Source organism: Mesocricetus auratus, unplaced genomic scaffold (genome assembly GCF_017639785.1).
Source record: "Mesocricetus auratus isolate SY011 unplaced genomic scaffold, BCM_Maur_2.0 Super-Scaffold_6730, whole genome shotgun sequence".
Classification (NCBI taxonomy): Eukaryota; Metazoa; Chordata; class Mammalia; order Rodentia; family Cricetidae; genus Mesocricetus; species Mesocricetus auratus.
Genome location: NW_024429184.1, coordinates 80,504,971 through 80,525,986, shown reverse-complemented (window position 1 = coordinate 80,525,986; position 21,016 = coordinate 80,504,971). Strand labels below are relative to the sequence as shown.

Genomic DNA, 21,016 nt, shown 5'->3' with positions numbered 1-21,016 from the left:
TTTTTCCAGCAAGCATTTCATCTGATGCTGGGGTGTGCTGGTCCACGTGTTAGGCTTGAGAGAGCTAATCACACTCCGTTACAGTCCCAGAAGTGAAAACGTAAAAACCTAATTAGCTAAACTCAAGCCAGAGCCATAGCTACCTGAAAGTACCCAGGACTTGGCTATGTAACTGGCTTGCCTAGAAACAGTGTGTTGGTAAGTTCTCATTTGTAAAAGCACAGTTTCCCTCTACACAGGGGGAAAAAAGCAATTTGCAGACTTGACTAATGTGTCATTTTCCTGTCATTTTAGGCAGACCTGTTGCTGGGATCTGTGAATAGAAACAGGGCCTCTCAGATCTAGTGGCGACAGTGTGTTCAAATGCTAGTTCTGCCTTTTGACAATGCATACGTTTGTCGGTGGGAATATTTGTATCATACTTTTCAGCTACCTCAGTGAGGACGCATTTGTGTGACACTATGTTCAAATTCTAGTTCTGCTGCCTTTTGTTGTTGTTTTGTTTTTTCGAGACAGGGTTTCTCTGTGCAGCTTTGGAGCCTGTCCTGGAATTCACTCTATAGATCAGATTGGCCTCAAACTCACAGAGATCCACCTGCCTCTGCCTCTCAAGTGCTGGGATTAAAGGCTTATGCCACCATCTCCCGGCATGTTCTGCTGCCTTTTGACAATGCATACATTTGTCTGTGGGAATATTTGTAGCATACTTTCCAACTATCTCAGTGAGGACACATTTGGTTCAGGGAGGAGCACAGAAAAGCAGAATGCTGCTGTAAAGAAACGGAGTGAGGACTGAGAGAGAACTTGAGCACATGATGTGAGAAGGTAAGGTGGGTGGCTGGTTCAGTGGGTGAGGTGCTGGCCATACAAGCATGAGGGCTAGAGTTCAGAGCCTCAGCATCCATGTAAATGCCCAGCGACTGGCAGCTCACTGTAATTCCATCACTTAGAAGGCAGTGGGCTATTGAAACACTGAACTCCAGGTTCTACTAGGAGACCATGTCACAATGAATGAGGAGAATAATCCAAAAGACTCAATGTGTCAGCCTCTGACTTCCACAGACAAAAGCCCAAGGCATAGAACTCTGTGTGTGTGTGTGTGTGTGTGTGTGTGTGTGTGTGTGTTCATGGGTGTGTGCACACATGTAAAGGGAGAAGTAAGATTTATCTTTTCATGCAGAAACTCTGGAAGGATGTAGGAAAAGCTAGTGCAAGCGGTTATTGGATGGGTAGAATGCCAGTCTTTTCACTGGCTGTTTCTCTCCTCTTCCCATGAAAACTCCAGGAGGGCATTGATCTTCACTTTGCTTTCTATTTGTATTCTGAGTACCCACACAATTCAAGCCATATAAATAATAATTTTGAGTGAATGTTTGCCCAAAAATAACAGTTTATAGATGTCAAAAACATATATGCATATTGCAGAAAAGATAGACAAGCTTGAAACTATTTATAATGCCAGCTTCCAACAATCCTATTTCCTCTCCCTTTTTGTTTTGCGCTGGGGATTAAATCCAGCACCTCTACATGCTATCAAGTCCTTTGCCATTGAACTACACATCTGAGTCCCACAAGTATTTCTTAAAGTAATACAATGGCATGCATTACTCTTGATAATTTTCTCTTCACTTAATCAAGTTTTTAAAATAAAAGTTAGTCCATATTATATGAAGAGTTTTGTAGGCAATTTCCATAATATAATGTACCATTCATGTTCATGTGATGGTCTCAAAGTATTGAATAAGGATTTTATTAAGAGAAAATAGTAGGAGAGAGGCTACAGGACACTTGTTTCTGTAAGGAGGTAGAGCCCAGTGCTGATCCCAGGTTGGAGATGTGTGTATGCTCCAGTAAGAAGGGGGTGAGGGAGCAGTCTGTCTGAGAGAAGAGCAAGTCCAGGGTGAGTGACCACTAATTCCTCAGTTTGCCTTGCTAAGGCATATCCACAGAGAGAATATCTACTTCATCTAGCCTGTCCCTGCTTATTATGTGTATGTTGTGTTCATCTACTCCCTTGAAGTAAGGGAGTCCTCATGTCCAAGACGGTGGCAGTGCCTTTGGGGGCAGTCACTTCATGTTCTCCCATCTACTTCCAGGTTTTAGAAGGCTTTGTTTTCTTTTGTCAATGATTGTTATTCAGATTTAAAATTTACCCCAGCCTCTTTTTCTTTCTGAGTTGTCATTTATACAGAGTTCCTTTTTTCCACATACTGGTTTACTTAGAGTGGAACATAATTGATGAAACCGAAGCACTTCTGAAATACCAATAGCGTGACTGAAAATGACTGTTCGCATGCGTGTCACATGTGTTCACTGTACTTCACAGACCACCCTCACTGGATGGAAGTCCTTTCTAATCGGTTTCGAAGTCTTATTCCTTCTCTGTCTCTGACCCTGTGCCTTCCTCCCTCTTCCTCCCACTCCCCATCCTTTGTCAGTTGTAGAACTACAGCATGCTAAACATTCAGTGTGCTAGGCAAGCGCTTTTTCCACTGAGCCATGTCTACAGCCTCCAAAGGGTTTCATATTATAGCTTTAATTTTTAGACTGTTCAAAGTGACACCTGAAATGCCAATAAAGCATTACAGGGGGCAAAAAGTGCTTTAATTCCTAGAGTATTTATTGTTTTTTAAACACTATTTATTGTTTTTGTGAGCATAGCACATGACGCAATACACATGTTAAGGGCATGCTACCATGGGAGATTAAGGATTGAACTAAGCTCCTCAGTTTGGTAGCAAGAATTTTACCCTGAGGGATATTACAGATACATTTAAAAAAAAAAGTATGTCTCAGACTGGTCTCAAACTCACTGTTTAGTCAAGAATGATGGAACTATGCTAGTTCTGCCTCCATCTCCTGAGTGTAGAGACTACAAATGTGTAGGACCTGGAGCTTCATGCTTTATGCATTCTAGCAAGCACTCTACTAACTAAGCTGCATCCCCAGTCCTGTAAATAATATTTTATATGTTGTATTCCTGGTATATTTAGAAATCAAGTATTAGATTTGTTTAAACAGATTTTGCTTGCAGAAGATTTCCTTCATTATGAGAAGGCACTAATGTAAAGACTCTAGCCTGCTGTTCACTGCTGCGCTCACTGCTCCACGCTGCACTCCCTGCTGCGCTCACTGATCACTACTTCATTCACTGCACTCACTGCTCCCTGCTGCACTCACTGATCACTACTGTACTCACTGCACATACTTCTCCCTGCTGCACTCACTGCTGCACTCACTGCTTGCTCCCTACTCCACTCACTGCCCTATGCTGCACTCACTGCTCCACACTGCACTCACTGCCCACAATGCACTCATTGCTCCATACTGTACTCACTGCCCCACACTGCACTCACTGCCCCACACTGCACTCACTGCTCCATACTGCACTCACTGCTCCACACTGCACTCACTGCCCCACACTGCACTCACTGCCCCACACTGCACTCACTGCCCCACACTGCACTCACTGCCCACACTGTACTTACTGCTCCATACTGTACTCACTGCCCCACACTGCACTCACTGCTCCCTGCTGTACTCACTGATCACTACTTCACTCAGTGCTCCATACTTCACTCACTGCCCCACACTGCACTCACTGCCCCACACTGCACTCACTGCCCCACACTGCACTCACTGCTCCACACTGCACTCACTGCTCCACACTGCACTCACTGCCCCACACTGCACTCACTGCCCCATACTGCACTCACTGCCCCACACTGCACTCACTCCTCCCTGCTGTACTCACTGATCATTACTTCACTCAGTGCTCCACACCATACTCATTGCTCCATACTGCACTCACTGCCCACAATGCACTCATTGCTCCATACTGTACTCACTGCCCCACACTGCACTCACTGCCCCACACTGCACTCACTGCTCCATACTGCACTCACTGCCCACACTGTACTTACTGCTCCATACTGTACTCACTGCCCCACACTGCACTCACTGCTCCCTGCTGTACTCACTGATCACTACTTCACTCAGTGCTCCATACTACACTCAGTGCTCCACACCATACTCATTGCTCCATACTGCACTCACTGCCCACAATGCACTCACTGCACCACACTGCACTCACTGCCCCACACTGCACTCACTGCCCCACACTGCACTCACTGCTCCCTGCTGTATTTACTGCTCCCTGCTACTCATTGCTTCTTTCTGCACTTAAGGAAGAAATAAGCATGTGTGGTGGTTTGGAGGTTTTATGTATTTTCCAAGCAACATGTATTTTTTTCACCATAATATATACCACTTCTGTCTCTCTTCCCTTCTGTACCATCTGCATATATCTTGATGCTGTCTACTAATTGGCCTTCTGGTATCCCATAAGTAACTGCTAACCCTGACTGGTCCAAACATGGGTAGCAATGTGATTTCTTTTTTTAAAAAGAAATTGGACCATGGACTAAATACTAAGTCTGAAGTACAATGCACCTGTCTTTACTTAAGAAGTGAGAACAGACCTCATGAAGAGCTTTCTAAGCATTCTCACTAAATCTTTCTTTAAACATTATCCCCAGTTTGAAATGGTACTTTTTCTTTAGCTCTGTTTTTGTTTCATTTTCTAGGGATTTTTTTTTTGGGCATAATCTCTATTATTATGCAGCTCTGGCTGTTCTGGAACTTGCTATATAGACCAGGCTGGCCTTGAACTCGGAGAAATAGACCCACCTGCCTCTGCCTCCAAAGAGCTGGGATTAAAGGAGTGTCCTACCATGCCTGGCTCTAGCTTTGTTATTTTTTGACTGGCAGTGATGATGTTGAAAGAATTTTAGCTAGTATGGTCAGACTTAGAGCCATCTGTCCATGGCAGAAGAACAGTAGAATTGTTCTTCCTTTCAGATAGGAGTTCTTTGGGCAGGAGGTTCTGTTCCAGAGTGCTCCTGCTGGTTTATCTCCATTTACAGCTGCAGTAGAATACCCAACCCCATCAGCTCTCCAGAACAGGCTGGTGAAGTCAGACTGGGTCTTGGCTCAGTCATTTTCTCTGTTCCTGGTTCTACAAAGCTGAGATCCATGTGTCCTTCTGTGCCCTTCCTGGGAAGTTCTGAGAAGAACCTGCTTCTGCGCTTGTTCAGGTTGTCAAGGGAATGTAGATCTGAGGTCCTTTTTGACCTACTAGTGCTCAACTTGGTGGGTGGGGACCTTGTGGGCTCTCCCACTCAGAGTAGCCCACCAGTATGCCCCCTTATGGCCATGGACAAGGGATATGACTGGTTCACAGATCTGGATCCCTTAAGTTGTTGGGGCTAGCTTTCCAGGTGTGTCCTAGGACATCAGATAGTCAGGGTCTGTAGATATCTCTGTGCAGCAAGAGCCTTTGGTGGGGTACAGTGTGAACTGGGCCCAGAGACTTCAAGAGATGCACAGTCCTCTAGCGGTAGGCTCTTGGTGTCTTGCTCATGTCTTTTTAAGGCCTCTGAATGTCCCCATGCCCATTACATTGAGTAACTGTGCTTCACACTCTCCAGAGAAATAGGTGGTGGTGTGTTTGTCTTTGTGTTGGTACTGTTGCAGAGGGAAGTGCACCAGACCTCTCAAGTCAGCCGTCTTGCTTCTGCCTATGCTGCAGTCTGAATTATATGTTATCCCCACCTCCTTTTTTTTTTTTTTTTTTGAAGTGTTAGGGATGTCATACAGGCTAGGCAAGTACTTTGCCACTAAGCTACACACTACACCCTGTTGATTCCATTTGATTTACAACTTACCCACATTTTCTTAGCTTTAGGACACAACCCTCTTTACATTGGGAACATTCTGCCTATCATAATTTCCTCAGACTCAAGCTCTTTAGTGACCTCCATCATCTGAGGTTTCGTCTTCTTATGCTTCCAGTGACATTTCAGATCAAGGCACCAGATAGAGGGAGAGACAAAGAGTAAAAGATGAGATGACACACTGGGGTGAGCTGAGGAACAATTTCTTGCAGCTTCAAAGAGCTCTAGTAAGCGTGAGACCGTCTCTGCAGCGGTGGAGGCTGAGAAATGGTCTATCCAGAAGAACCCAGCTGAGAAAACGACTAGAAGAAAGGGAGAAGTGCATCGTCAGGGAACAGCAAACAGCCTCTGCCCCACCAAATGCATTTATCTCACTAGAAACCAAGAGAGCAGGGGCTCAGTGTCTTCATGAGCAATTAAAGGCCCTGAGGGTAACATTGGAGTAAAATCAATAAATAGGCAGTATATGTAACTTGACAGATGAGCACCAAGTTTCTAGCCCTGAAAGAGCATCCCATCTTGATTTGTTTTTCTATTCTTGTATACATGGCACAGTGCTTTTACAGAGTAAATCTTAGTAATTATTTTTGAATGAATCAAAATGTTGCTCCCTGTGTGGCATTCTGAGTGAGATAAGCTCTTCATAAAACTTCTAAGGGTGCTTTTCCATCCAACTGTGCTGTGAATGGCATGTTCTTGGATATTGTATTGAGTCTGAGCTAAGCCTGAGGCTGTAACCAGTCCATGCATTTTGCACCATTTGGATCTTTAATTCTTGTAATGTCTTAAGATTTTATCTTTTGAAAGAAAATCTTAAAGTGCAGTTTAGGAATTAGACATTCCCTTCAATCTGGGACAACACATGACTTGCTGAAGCAAGTCTGATGGTGATGCGCAGTGCACAGCTTGTGGGCACAAGGGCAAGGGAGGGCCTCCAGCTGTGGAAGTTCAGGTCGGTGAGTGGGGTCTTAGACTGACAGCCTGTCTCTGTAGGTACAGTAACCAAAAACCATCATCAAGCTGACGTCAAAGAACTTGAGAACATAAATAGAACTGCTTATTATTGTAAAGGAACTCCTTTTTAATTTGATGTCATGAATGTTTGTATCTGAATGTTAGTATCTGTCCCTTTGCCAAGCAGCAGGGGTAAAAGCAGACACAGATACCGCCCATTTTGTTGAGCATGTTGCTGTGGCCTACTCCAAATCTAGTTAATGTTTAGTTTGTATTTGGACTTTGACTAAGATCCCTCTGATAAATTTTCAGTTCCAGTGCAGAAGTTTGCTACAATTAAGCATTTCGGTGGCTGCTGCTTAACTCATTAGAGTTGATTCTAGATTGTTGCTAGCTCTGAGGAACCAAGTACAAATTCATCCTCTCTACTGCAAAGTGAACAAGGTAGTGTTTTTTTTTTTTTTTTTTTTTTGAGACAGGGTTTCTTTGTATTCCTTTGGAGCCTGTCCTGGCACTCACTGTGTAGACCAGGCTAGCCTTAAACTCAAAGAGATCCACCTGCCTCTGCCTCCCAAGTGCTGGGATTAAAGGCTTGGCTACCAATGCCCTGGTGTCATTCTTATACCAGGAGCTTTCATGCTGAACAGTGTTAAAGTGTTTAACTGACACCCCCCCACACACACACCCTCCATGCCTTTCTCCTGTGGAAGAACTAGGAGGACTTAGACCACGGGAGAGATGGATAAAAGTAAAGAGGCCTCCTGCTTCTCAGAGCAGGGCCAGTGCGAGATTGTTTGCTGACCTTATTGAAAAACAGTGGTTTTAAAACTTGGGTCTGTGCTCTCTTCTGGAAATCTCTCATTTTCTTTGTTGGTGACCATGGGGACAGAGTTAGGGCTCTAGGACATGTCCCTACTCTTCCAAAGCATCTCTGTTATGCCTTTCTTCTGTTGTACATATTGCTGTCTCATGCCAATTGCATTTGAAGAAAGGTGTGTGTGTGTGTGTGTGTGTGTGTGTGTGTGTGTGTGTGTGCATTCTCAGGCAGTTGAACAGGAGTGAGTAGCTAAGGGGAAAACAGCACAATTCTTGAAAGATGTCACGCTAAGGTCAGTCTTAGGATTCATTGAGATTCTCTGTGGATAGCATCCTTAGAAAAATAGCATTCTTTAGTACATTTGTGAAGTCTGTGTGTTTTTTAAAGCTAGTATTCATTTGACTAAACTTTGTGTGCGTTTTAAAATATATTTGTGAGATAAAAACTTTGGTGTGTTATTTCTGTGTATAGATTATTGGGCTTTTCTGCTTGCTTTGTTATTTAGTCTTATATGTGCTCTGTAGAATTTTACCTATTAAGAAGCAGAATATGGATTCTTCTGGAGAAAACCTTTATTAATTGTAAGGCATCTATTTCAGACTACCAAACCAAGTATAGCGAGTGTTTGAATTAAATATTTAGTGCCTCATTGACTGTTTCCTCTGACTTCCATTAAGACCTTGAGAAATAACTCTTCTTTAATAAGCCTCTTATTTGTTTGGATGCATAGCTTGCTGTAGAATGGCCAGTCCAGTATCACCAGGGTGTGGCAAGCACTCCTTCATTCTTATTCCAGCATAGTCCCCTTTGGTAGGAAGCTGAGAAATTTCCGTGGTTATGGTGAGCGCTAGGTTTTACTTCCAGTTGTCTGATAGATCACAGTTCTGTTTTGAGATTAGTAAGAATAATTTGAGGTTGGAGTGAGAGATGTGAAATGTACAGACATTAAAATGGTTTGATTATTAAAGGTTTTCTTTAAAGGTAAGTGGCCTGTGCTTGAACAAGACATAAGGAGTTGAGTATACACATTCTGTACCCTGATACTCTGTATCCTGGCACACATTGTATCCTGACACACACTGTATCCTGAAATACTCTGTATCCTGACACACTCAGTATCCTGACACAGTGTATCCTGACACAGTGTATCCTGACACACTCTGTATCCTGACACACTCTGTATCCTGACACAGTGTATCCTGACACACTCTGTATCCTGATACACTCTGAGTTTCTTCCTTTCTGACACACTGTATCCACTCTGTATCCGGGCACACTCTGTATCCTGACCAACTCTCTAACCTGATACACTGTACCCTGACACACACTGTATCGTGACACACTGTGTACTTTAACACACTCTGAGTTTCTTCCTTTCTAGACTAACAGAGGATAGCTCTGCCATAGACAACCATTGTTTCTAATTCCTTTTTAGTACTTATTTTTAAGCATGTATACATATATGAGTACAGGTACCCCAGAGGCCATAGGCCCTTGGAGCTAGAGTTAGCAGTTTTCTGTGAGTCACCTAACATGGATGCTGGGAATCCAGTGCAGGTCCTCTAGAAGAACAATACATGCTCATAACCACAAACCATCTCTCCAACTGTATTTCTAATTTGTAAAGATGGTTAAAATTTGTTTTATTTATAAGAAAAAATTTCCCTTCACTGTATAATTGATCAATAGAGAAAATCACAAACTATTATTTGCTACCATAGTCAAAATAGAAAAAGTTCTGTCTCCAACTACTCCCCTTTGCTACTTTGTATTAGACCTTCTACATACCCACACCCCTTTCTGTCTGTGGTTTTCCTTTGCCAGTTTGTGGTAAATGGAACCATATAGTATGCAGTCTGAGGAATGTGGCGCAGTATCCCTGTTCTTATGTGTATCATTTCTTTTTATTACTGAACAATAATCTATTATATGGTCATGCCTTTTATCCATTCACCCATGGAAGGACATTTGGGGTGTTTTTCATGTGTGGGCAATTGTGTATGAAGTTGCCATAAATATTTATATAGAGATTTCTGTGGGAATCTAAGTTTCCGTTTGACTTGAGTAAATACTAGAAGTGGTGTTTGGCAGTTGAATGGCAATTGCTGTCTGTAACTTCATATGAAACTGCCAAATTCTTTTGCAAAGTGGCTGTACCATTTTGATTCCTGTTAGCATCTGTGAGCATTCCAGTTACTCCACATCTTCACCAGCATCTAGTCTTGTCTTTTTGTGAATGCCATTTTATATGCATGTGATGCTCCCTTGTGACTTTTGTTTCCATACTGTTGAGCATCTTCTAAGGTGTATGCTCTACTGAAGCTCCAGTTCTCATCCTCTTACATTAGTTTCTCTGGGCCTTCTCTGTTAGAATTGTAGAAATTCTTTATATATTTTGCACTTAAATCCTTTTTCTGTGTATCTTGCATTTCTGTGAGGGTCTTTCAAACAGTGGAAACAATGATACACTTTCATTTTTCTCCTAATATCTAACTCTTCATGACCTACAGTATTCCCGTCCCCCTTCATACAGTTTGTGTCATCCTAGATTCATCATCCTTTTGTCAAATAGTAAATATGTAGAATTGTCTTGTCACTTGAATTTTATGCTGTTTATATCACCTAGACCATAACTACTTAGTAGCTATTGGAAAACTTTTCTCCTGGACCATAAGAACATGGGGATGAGAAGGAAGAGTTAGAAAGCTGGTGACTTCATTGCAGCATGAGGTAACAACTTCAGTCTCCTCCATCCGACATAGATCTTCCTTAACTTGCTTTTCTCTGTGACAGGTCCCCAGGAAGTGCACAATCACCTTTCCCTTCATGATCTCTTTTGCACCATCTTGCCCATTTTCTAGACCTACATCTACAACTTTCATATTTGAAGGGCATATAGACTATTGTAATGCACAAATTATGAGAAATAGTGCTGATTTTTGTACCAGAAAGTCCAAAATAACTCATAAGATGAAATTGACGATAGCTAGTAGTCACTTCATATTGGCCAATCGTGAGGTCCACTTGGGCCATTCTGTTCTTCTGCTCTGTAGAAGACACTGGAAAGCTTCTGCTTGGGTGCTTGAGGTGGTTAAAATAATTAAATCCTGTACACTTCTGTAAAATAGACAGACCATGGTTTAGCTTTTTGTTTTTAAAGACTTAAAAATCAAACCAAAACAAAAGACAGTTAAAGCCTTAGAGGGAAATTACTGTGTGTGACTTCCTGTTGTCAGTGATTTATGAACCTTTGCTTGGTGCTGAGGAGGGAGGTAATTTTATGTTTATGGTTATGACTCCAGCTCATATCCTAACCTGAACTGTGGTTGTCAGAATAATATAAGGGTAATTGTGATGCATGGAACTCGCATAAGCAAGCTAGTTTGTAGTTTGGAGTATAGAATGATGATTTTTGCCAGTTTTCCTCCTGTAAATCAATAAACAGCACACCTTCATTGCCAGGCACTGTTCCAGGTACTAGGGAAGCAGAGGTAAAAATTCAGAAGCTGTCCTCAAAGAGCTTATGCTTAAGTGTGGCAGAAAAGCAGAGAGTGAGGCAGTACCGCAGAGGGAAAGCACCAAGGTGTACATGAAGTCATCAGGTGTCCCAGTGAAGGCCGGTGGGAGTGGGAACTCACTGGGGTGAGGTGGAGCAGGTCACTCTGGAGAGGCAGGTGCAGAACCCAGAGCAAGATCTTTAACTTCCTGTTTCCGGAAGCATAGGATTTCACCCTAATCTTAAGAATTCAAAATTTTGTTTGTTTTCAAGACAGGGTTTCTCAGTGTAGCTCCTTGTCCTCAAACTCCTGCAGACCAGACTGGCCTCGAACTCAGAGATTCTCCTGCCTCTGACTTTGCCTCCCAAGTCCTGGGATTAAAGGTGTTTACCACCACGCCTGGCTAAGAATTCAAAAATCTTAAAAGCCTGTGTTTTTCTAGAAGGAGCAAATGTCTGTAATGGGGAATTGTGACATTTGTTTTTTATTTTGTCCAAAGTCAAAAGTTTTGCTTTTGTTTTGTTTGAAAGTATGCCATATAGAAAGGAATGCTGGCAATAAACTGATCTCTCTAATCATACCAGTAAATGTAGATTGGAGCATCTTTAAAACAAGGGACAATGGTATACCCAATGAATACTATGTCAATTACCCCTGCTTCGTCAGTGTTTTTAGACACCTGACATATGTGACACTGACTGTAAATTTATTTTCAAGTGGCTAATCTGCTTTGATAGTATGTGAAAAATCAATATATCCAAGTATCCCCCCCCATGGTGTGTGTATATGTGTGTGTGTGTGTGTGTGTGTGTGTGTGTGTGCGCGCGCGTGTGTCTGTGTGTCTTGTGTGCTTTTGTGAGTAACACTGATCAAAACCTAAAAGATGAGTTGAAACTCTCACATACCTGGAAACAAGTTTAAGACATGACATGGTGGCTGGGCGGTGCTGGCGCATGCCTTTAATCCCAGCACCCAGGAGGCAGAGGCAGGGATCTGTGAATTCGAGACTAGCCTGGTCTATAAGAGCTAGTTCCAGGACTGCCTCCAAAGCCACAGAGAAACCCTGTCTTGAAAAACAAACAAACAAACAAACACAAAAGACATGACATGGCTAATTCTCTATCTTCTCCCAGGTTTGTGTCTAATGTAACAGGTTTTCATTTCAGTGAATAAGCTAGTACTTGACAAAGATGGTAACATTTCTGTCTGAGTTTTTTTTAAATCTATTTTCTGTTTTTTAAGTTTCTATAATTGATCGTTTAAACTTTTTAATGTTTATTTCAAGTGACTTAAAATAGGATAGAAGTACTTAATGGAGCCAGGCGGTGGTGGTGCACGCCTTTAATCCCGGCACTCGGGAGGCAGAGGCAGGTGGGCCTCTGTGAGTTCGAAGCTGGGCTGGACCGACAGCCTCCAAAACAATACATAAAACCAAAAACAACAACAAAAAAAGTACTTAATGGAAAATTGTAGTCAGCACAGAATTTTATTAAATATCATATTGGTAATATCTAAGTTTGCCGCTATGAATTTGGGGCTGTCTTGGGTTGAATTTCCTTAGCAATTGAGATACAAGTTTGCATAGATATTCATGTTAGCAGTGTTGGGGAGTGCTCTTATCCTCAGGGTCTCTTATTCTTTAGGCTGGGTGAGGGCACCTCATCCCTAGAGCTGGCAGTGGAGTAACGGATTGTACTTTCTCATGTTCTTGGGCCAGTCTGTCAGTCCTTCCTACTGGTCTCAGAGTGGTCCTTGCTAGCAGTGTGCCGATCTCGAGGACAAACAACTTCTGTTGCCAAGCAGCTACATGATTCAAGGGTATGCCTCCACCACTGTGTGTAGTTTCTTGACTTCTGTCCCAGATTTTCTGGATTTTATTGCTTGGATATAAGAGTTATAAACTGTGTAAAACAGTATAAAATTATGTGTTTGAGCTATTTTGTAAATTTTTGGGTTTATAGAAATCTCTCTTGGAAACTTAATGTATATTTAATTCGTATAAGTGAGCAAATCAATGAGAGTAAGTATATTTCATTATCTTGCATTCAAGTTATAGTTTTAATAAATGCTTTCCTTATTATTAGAAGCAAGGACAGTCAGTCACTAGGGACTTCAATGTGGTGGGTTTTCTTGCATACTGTCTTAGTTATGTTTGATAAACTCTCCTCAAAACAATCTTTCCCTCCTTCTCTTCCTTCTTCCCTCTCTCTCCTTCTTCCCTCCTCTCTTTCTTCTTCCCTCCTTCTCTCCCCCCCCCACCCCTGTCTCAGTTAGGTTTCTATTGCTGTGAAGAGACACAATGACCAGGGCAACTCTTATGAGGAAAACCTTTAATTGAGGTGGTGGCTTACAGTTTCAGAGGCTCAGTCCATTTCATCATGATGGGGAGCATGGCTGTGTGCAGGCGGATGTGGTGCTGGAGAAATAGCTGAGAGTCCTACATCTTACAAGCAACAGGAAGTTGACTGAGACAATGAACAGTACCCTAAGCATAGGAAACCTCAAAATCCACCCCCACAGTGACATACTTCCTCTTAACAAGGCCATACCCTTTCTAACAAAGCCACATCTCCTAAGAGTGCCACTCCATATGAGTTTATGGGGCCAATTACATTCAAACTACCACACTCGTTTTCTCAATCTTTATGAGAAAAGTGACTTATTAAGCTGACAATTTCAGAGGTTAAAGGCCCTAGTCAGCCAGCCCCACTGGGTCAGCCTCTGGTGAGTAAGCATCCTGGTTGGAGTGAACATGAGAGCCAGGCATCACTTCTCCAAACAAGAAGTTACTTATCTAGCACCATTGTCACAGTCAGGCTCAGTCTTGCTCCTGGGAAATCACACATAATCTCTTGAAAGCTAGAACCTCCATACCTCCTACTAGGTCCTACCTCTTAATGCTCCATACCCCACACAAGGAACAAGCCTTCAGCACACAAAATCTCAGGAGACACACATGACCCATATCCACACTATCACATCTTACTGAGATAGAAAGTCCTGTCCTTGGAGATGCTGTGCTTAACTTCATTAACACTGGGTTCCATTTAGGATTTTATTTCTTTAATTTGTAATTATGTGCTTTTTTGTGGGTGTGTGCACATGGGTACAGGTGCCTGCTGAGGACAGAGGTGTCAGAGTCTCTGAAGCCAGAGTTACAAACAATTCTGAGCCACTCACTATGGGTACTGGGAACTGAACTTGCAGCCTCTGCAGGAGCAGCCCACACTCAACACCTAAGCCATCTCTCCAGACCTGTGTGCTTGTTTAAAACAGTCTGTGTGTATTTCCTCTTCTTCCTTGTGGTCTTTGGCCACTCAGAATTCTGTAGTGGTTTATCTTCCTGCGTCTAGATTTAAAGTGACTGGGCTGGGCTATAAATTAGTGGTAGTACTTATGGTAGGTTTTTAATCCCCAATACTACAATAGGTAACAAATTTGAACAGTTAATTTTTTAAGTTATTTTATTTTATTTTTATGTGTCTGAGTGTTTTGACTGCATGTATGTCTGCATACTATGTGTGTGCCTAGTGCCTGCAGATGCCAGAAGAGGGTGTCAGATCCCTGGAACTGGAGTTACAGATGTTTACAAGCCACCATGTAGGTGTTGGGAACCAAGCCACTGACCTATAGAAGAGTATCCGTGTGCTCTGGGTGGCTGAGCATCTCATGTGAAGTAATTTCGTGGTGATAACAAAGGGTAATTTTTCTCGTTACCCTGCCTTAGTTTCAGTTGCTATGACAAAATGCCACTGAGTGGATTTATTATAAACAACAAAATTTGTTTCTCATGCTTTTGGATTCTAGGAAGTTCAGGATCCAGGGGAGAGAGTGGATTTATTGTCTAGTGAGGACCCACTTCCTGGTTTTTAGATTGTTTGTTGTTTGTTTTGTTTTTCTCTGCGCCTTTACATCCAAAGAAGCCAATCCTCAGGACTCTTCATCTGATTCCAATTGCTTGCCAAAGACGCAACTTCTTGATGTTTTTCCCGTGGCAGTTAGGATTTCAGCATTCCCACTTGAGGAGGATGTAAATGAAGCAGAGACATGCCTTCCCATACACACACCAGTTATGGTTACTATTGTTGTAATGTAATGCCACGACCAAAAAACAAGCTGGGGAGGAAAGGGTTTATTTGGCTTACACCAGATCTTAGTTCATCACTGAAGGAAGTTAGGACAGGAACTCACAGAGGGCAGGATCCTGGCAGCAGGAGCTGATGCAGAGGCCATGGAGGGGCACTGCTTACTGTCTTGCTCCCCATGGTTTGCTCAGCCTGATTTCTTATAGAATCCAGGACCACCAGCCCAGAGATGGCACCACCCACCATGGTCTGGGCCCTCCTCATCAATAACTAATTAAGAAAATACCCCACGTTTGCCTTAATTAAGAGAAGCCGAATCATATAGAGACATTTTCTCAATTGAGGTTCCCTCCTTTCCAGTGACTCTTATCTTGTATCAAATGACATAAAACTATCCAGCACACCCCCACCGCATCTTTTCTTCTCCCTTTCCAGGATGACCACAGCCTCTCCCATCTTCAGAACAATAACTCAGGAGCACACATCTCTGAGCTCTTTGGCCTATGTGGCCCACCAGACTCTTGACGATGATATCTTGCGTCTTTTCAGGTTCTCCTTAGGTTTAAAATGGAAACCTTTTCCTTTCCTGGTCTTTCTTGACCGTGCTTCCTCATTCCTCTTAGTAAATGATACCACCTTTCATGTAATCCAAGAACCTGGGACACAGTTCTTTTCTCTTGTTGACCATGTCCAATTCATTGCCAAGTCTTATCAATTAATATTTCTCTGCCATCCATTGTTTGAGTCTTCTACCTTACCCTGTGAACTTTCCTGGGTCTGCTGTCAACTCTTCCTCTTCAGTTCACAAGTAGACTGATGACTTCAAAATCAGAACTCATCCAGAAATCCCTCAGATTGATGCACTTGGGATCCTCCTATCTCCTGGGGAAAGACCCAACTCTCCCCGACCTCCACCCTTCTCCCTCAGGGTTAGCTCCTGCTGTGTTTCCTTCCCGTGTTCTCTGTGCTGTTCCTTCTGTTACATTCCTTCTCCTACTTAGCTTTGTGTGTCCTCCGAAATTTTCAGAAAAATCTTATGTTGCCAATCTGATCTGATGAAGGCTCTTGTTTGTAACACTTTTTAATCTACCCATACCAAGTTAATTATCTACTTCATGTGTCCTCCTGAGAATATTGGCAACAATTCCTCAGTACCACATGATAGCAAATTCATATCTACATTATGGCTGATTACCTAAGAAGTCTTCATTTTGGTAAGTTCAGAACAAAATCCTAATATGGTACTCACACAATATTTCATTATTTCTGTCTTGGATATTTATGAGATAGATGAGGAAAAGATAGATATTTGCTCTCTAGCTCTTTACAAAAGGAAGCTGTTGCTCTATCATCTACTGCACAGTGCCTTCCTTCCTTCCTTGTTTTCCTTCCTCTTTTCCTCCTCTCTGGAGACAGGGTCTCTCACTGGGACTTGGGGTTCATGGATTATATTAGGCTGGCTAGATAGTGAACCCTGTGGATCCTCCTGTCTGTACCTCTCCATCACTGAGGTGACAAGCACCTGCCACCGTGAGATGAGGTCCTGATGCTTGTAAAAAATCAGCACTTTGCTGTCCCGAGCCCTTCTGCCTCCCCTAACCTAACCCTAACTTACGTAACAGCTTGCTTGTCTTACAGATTCCAGTCTAGCTTCGTGTCCTTGCTTCTTACGTCCTTTCCATTTCTTCTCATTAATCTCTTCTGTGACTGAATATTACTCCAGAAGACTGATATTCAAATTCAATTTTTGGCAAATAAGATAACAAGTGTTCCTATTTTCTTATACTGTAAGAACATACTAATTGCTTGGACTTAATGAGATTTATCAACTGGTACATGTAATGGCTTATCTACTTGATGATCTTTGACTGAATTAGTCATTTCAGGCTGTTGAGTGAGTTTCTTCCTTATAATGCTAAGTCCTTAATGTCTAAGGTAGAATTCTATAAAGAAGAAATTTCTCTAACAGCACTGCTAAGTTGGATAACTAGGATTGGTACTCCATTTTTTTCTACCAATACTCAGTCTTTAATTTTCAGAAACAGATAGTGGTTCCTTTCTTACCTCTAAAAGCAATCAATACATTGTTATTTGGAATTTCCCATGTTTGTTTTATTTTATTATGAATTCTTAAACTTTTATGTGTAGTTTATGTGTGTCAGTTACTTGGTGAACATACTTTCTTAGTTCATCTTTGCCTGCTGGAAGGATCTTTGTGTTGTCTTTTGTGGCAGTTAGGTCTAGAAACTGTATTTCATGGAATGCTTTCTTTTTGTGGACATGACAGTAATTGTTGCTGTGGAAGAATCTTTGTACACTGTAAATATGTATTGTCCTCATTGTTAATACAAAAGCTGATTGGCCAATAGCTAGGCAGAATTTTCAGGACAGAGAGAATGCTGGGAAAAAGAAGGGTGGAGTCTGAGGAGTCTTGAGAGATGCAGCAAGAACCAAGATGAACGTGCCATGTGGTGGAGGCTAGATAAGAAATATGGGTTAATTTAAAATTTAAGTTAGCTAGTAACCAGCCTGAGCTATCTGCTGAGCATTTATAATCAACAATAAGTCTCTGCATGGTTATTAGGGAGCAGCTGCCAAGACACAGAGAAACTCCGCCTACAACTGGTGTTAGAGTTTTAGATGTGAAGAGAAACAACCATATATGCAAATTATATTTAGAAGCTATAGTGTATCTATTTGTGTGTGTGTGTGTGTCTTGTCTAATTGCTTTGGCAAGGACTCAATATTCTGTTGAACCGAAATGCTGAGGTTGGGTGTCCTCACTTTCACTAGACTTCTGGTTTTCTTTGTTAGCACTGGGCTCCCTCTATGGTGTTAAGGTATTATTCCATTTCCTCTGTACCTAATTTGATGAGGGTTGTTTGCTATCTGTTTTTTGAGACAGGGTTTCTCTGTGTAACAGTCCTGGATGTCCTAGAACTCACTCTGTATACAAGGCTGTCCTCGAACTCACAGAGATTGTCTGTTTCTGCCTCCTGAATGTTCAGATTAAAGGTGTGTACCACCACTACTGGCTGTTTTGGTTTGGGTTTTTGTTTGTTTGTTTGTTTGTTTTAATCTTAAAGGAATATTTCTGATGCTTTTTCTACATATAATAAGGCAACTATGTGCACTTGTCCTTCAATTCTTTGATGTTATATAGAATGTTTATTGGTTTATATATGTCAAACCATTCTTCCATCCTAGAGATTTTATCATAGTGGATTATGGATTTGTCACACTGTTAAATTCCATTGTTAATATTTTATTGGGGATTTTTGCATCTGTTCATCAAGAATATTGATTGGCATATAATTTTCTTTTCTTATAATATCTTTGTCAATATTCTGTGTGTTAGTGGATGTGTTAAACTTTCTTGAAGGAAGGGAAAAAGACAACAACAGGGAAGGAAGAGAGGGGAAGGAAGAGATGGGGGAAACTAAAAAGAACAGGATATTCTGAGCATTTTATGTTCAACCTGAGTTGGCAGTGTCATTTTCCTTTGAAAGCTCTGAAAGTATGTGGATAAGTAAGAAAATACTTAGTGAGAAGTTGCTATGAAAACAGTACAATTTTATTGTCAAAGTACAAGTAATATCCATTGCTAGAAGACTTGACTGTAAAATTCTCTTTAAACCTTACTTTTGTGTGTGTGGTTTTTGGCAAGCTTTGCAGGCTCGGATGTTGTTCTAGGACAGAACATTTGGGAAGGGTAATGATATCAAGCAACATGTCAGAACTGTACATTGCATAATCTGGGACATTTCCATATAAGAAAGCACTAGGAGATTTCTTTTTTATGAAAGTATAATGTTAAGCAACAGTGACTTTTTTTTAAATGGGCTGATTCTAGACCACATTTGCTTCTTTCCCATGCTGTAGTTTTTCTGGTTTCCAACACTTCAATATGGAGGTCAGACTGACATGCTGTGTAGCACACGGCACAGACTTGTGAAAGATAGTAGTTTTGCTTTCTTTTTTAATTAAAAATTCATTAATGTTTTATGTCTTAGTATTCATTTTATTTTCTAAGATTTTCATCTTGAAATTGAACTTAGAAAATATTGCAAAATTTGTACAAATAATTTTCATTCACGTTTTACCCAGATTCTATAAGTATTAAAATTTAACCACTTTTTTATCATTATGTCTAGCTCTCATTTTGAAATGTTTGATGAAACAAAAAATGTACCCAAAAAACAGGGAGTCCATTTTGTACTGGTCAACTGCTCCTGGGCATGGGCCCTGCCCCAGAGTACTGTTTATATACCTAGTGACAGTCCATTGGATAAAATTGATTTTCCCTTCCCCAACAGGCATCAATCGCAGATAGCTTCTTGATTAGGAATGGAACTGCATGTATCCATTTTGCCTTCTCTGTGTTGGGATTTTGTCTGGGTAGAATGTATGCTGCATCAGTTGTTGTGTCTGGAAGGCATTTATGAACATAGTACACATGAAGAAGACCAGTATACATAAAGTTACACATGAAGAAGGCTGGTATACATACAATTGCACATATAGAAAGCTAGTATACAGCACAGTTAAAAGTGTAGCAGGCCAGTATACATACAGTTACACACGTAGAAAGCTGGTATACAGCACAGTTACACATGAAGAAGGCTGGTATACATACAGTTACACACATACAAAGCTGGTATACAGCACAGTTACACATGAAGAAGGCTGGTATACATACAGTCACACACATAGAAAGCTGGTATTCAGCATAGTTAGCTACACATGAAGAAGGCTGGTACATAGGACTTGGTACACAGTATTTAGCTGTTTATAGTTGATGGTGGGCCAGTGGTTAATGAATGAGTGGATTGTTCAACATACTTCCAGTTTATTAATTTGGGGTTCAACATACTTTAAAGATGCCTACTACTCTCTTGATAACTTTATATACTTTGAGGTGTAGTTCTTTACATTGGTCTTAAAGAGTTAATGTAGGTATGTTACTTGATGTGTTCATTATTTTGTTGTTTGCCTTGTCTTAAAAAATACACATTTTCTTCTTTCAAACTTGTTATGTCTGCATGTGTATCTGTGCAGCATGTGCCTGCACTACAGAGGCCAGAAGAGGGCATCAGATCCATTGGAATTATATTTACAATTGTGAGACTGATGTATGCTGCATCAGTCGTGTCTGGAAGGCATTTATGAACATAGTACACATGAAGAAGACCTGGGAATTGAACCAGGATCCTCTGGAAGGGCAATCAGTGCTCTTAACCACTGAGTCATCTCTCCAACCCCTAAACTTGTTATGTTTTAGTGGCATATAATTTGCCACCAGTGAAATAATAGTCTGTATTATTCCTTTTATTATTTTATTTTTTTGTAATATAACATCAAAAGATTGTAGAACTTTACAGCTTTTTCTTTTTGTTGTTTTATTTTTTGGTTCTGTGTTTATACAACCAAAGATTATGGAGATCAAGTACCCAGTGTTCTAAAACTGCCTGTGACCATACTAGATCCAGTCTTCTGGGGTTCCTGAATCCCCTCCCTTATTCTCTTTGTCTTTCATGTTGTAATGTTATCACTCTAGAAGTGTATTTGTATACCTTCTGTCACCTTATTCTACCAAGGCAAGTTTCATGTGGTTGACTATTGGGCAAGTGTGTGTGTGGGGGGGGGTGGGTGTGGGTGTATTATTATATTTTGAGAATTTTTTGTCTGCTTTTTTGAAAGAGCACTTTTAGGTTCACAGTAAAGTTGAACAGAAAGTGTAGGGGATTCCCATATCCCCATATTCAGTCTTCTCTGCTGTCTGCATGCTGTTCCAGAGTGGGACATTTGATGCAGCTCATGAACCTGTGCTGGCACACATCAAAGACTGTATGTTTACATTAGGGTTAAGATGATTTGGATTTCGGCAAATGCATAATGGACAGTATTCATGATGATCATATGAGATAA

The 21,016-nt window shown here is 41.3% G+C and overlaps 1 protein-coding gene across 6 annotated transcripts in view; it reads left to right on the top strand.

Annotated features, from left to right (window-relative positions):
• Dym (dymeclin) overlaps window positions 1-21,016 on the top strand; it is a 254,334-nt gene that overhangs the window by 115,754 nt on the left and 117,564 nt on the right. The window lies entirely within an intron of this gene.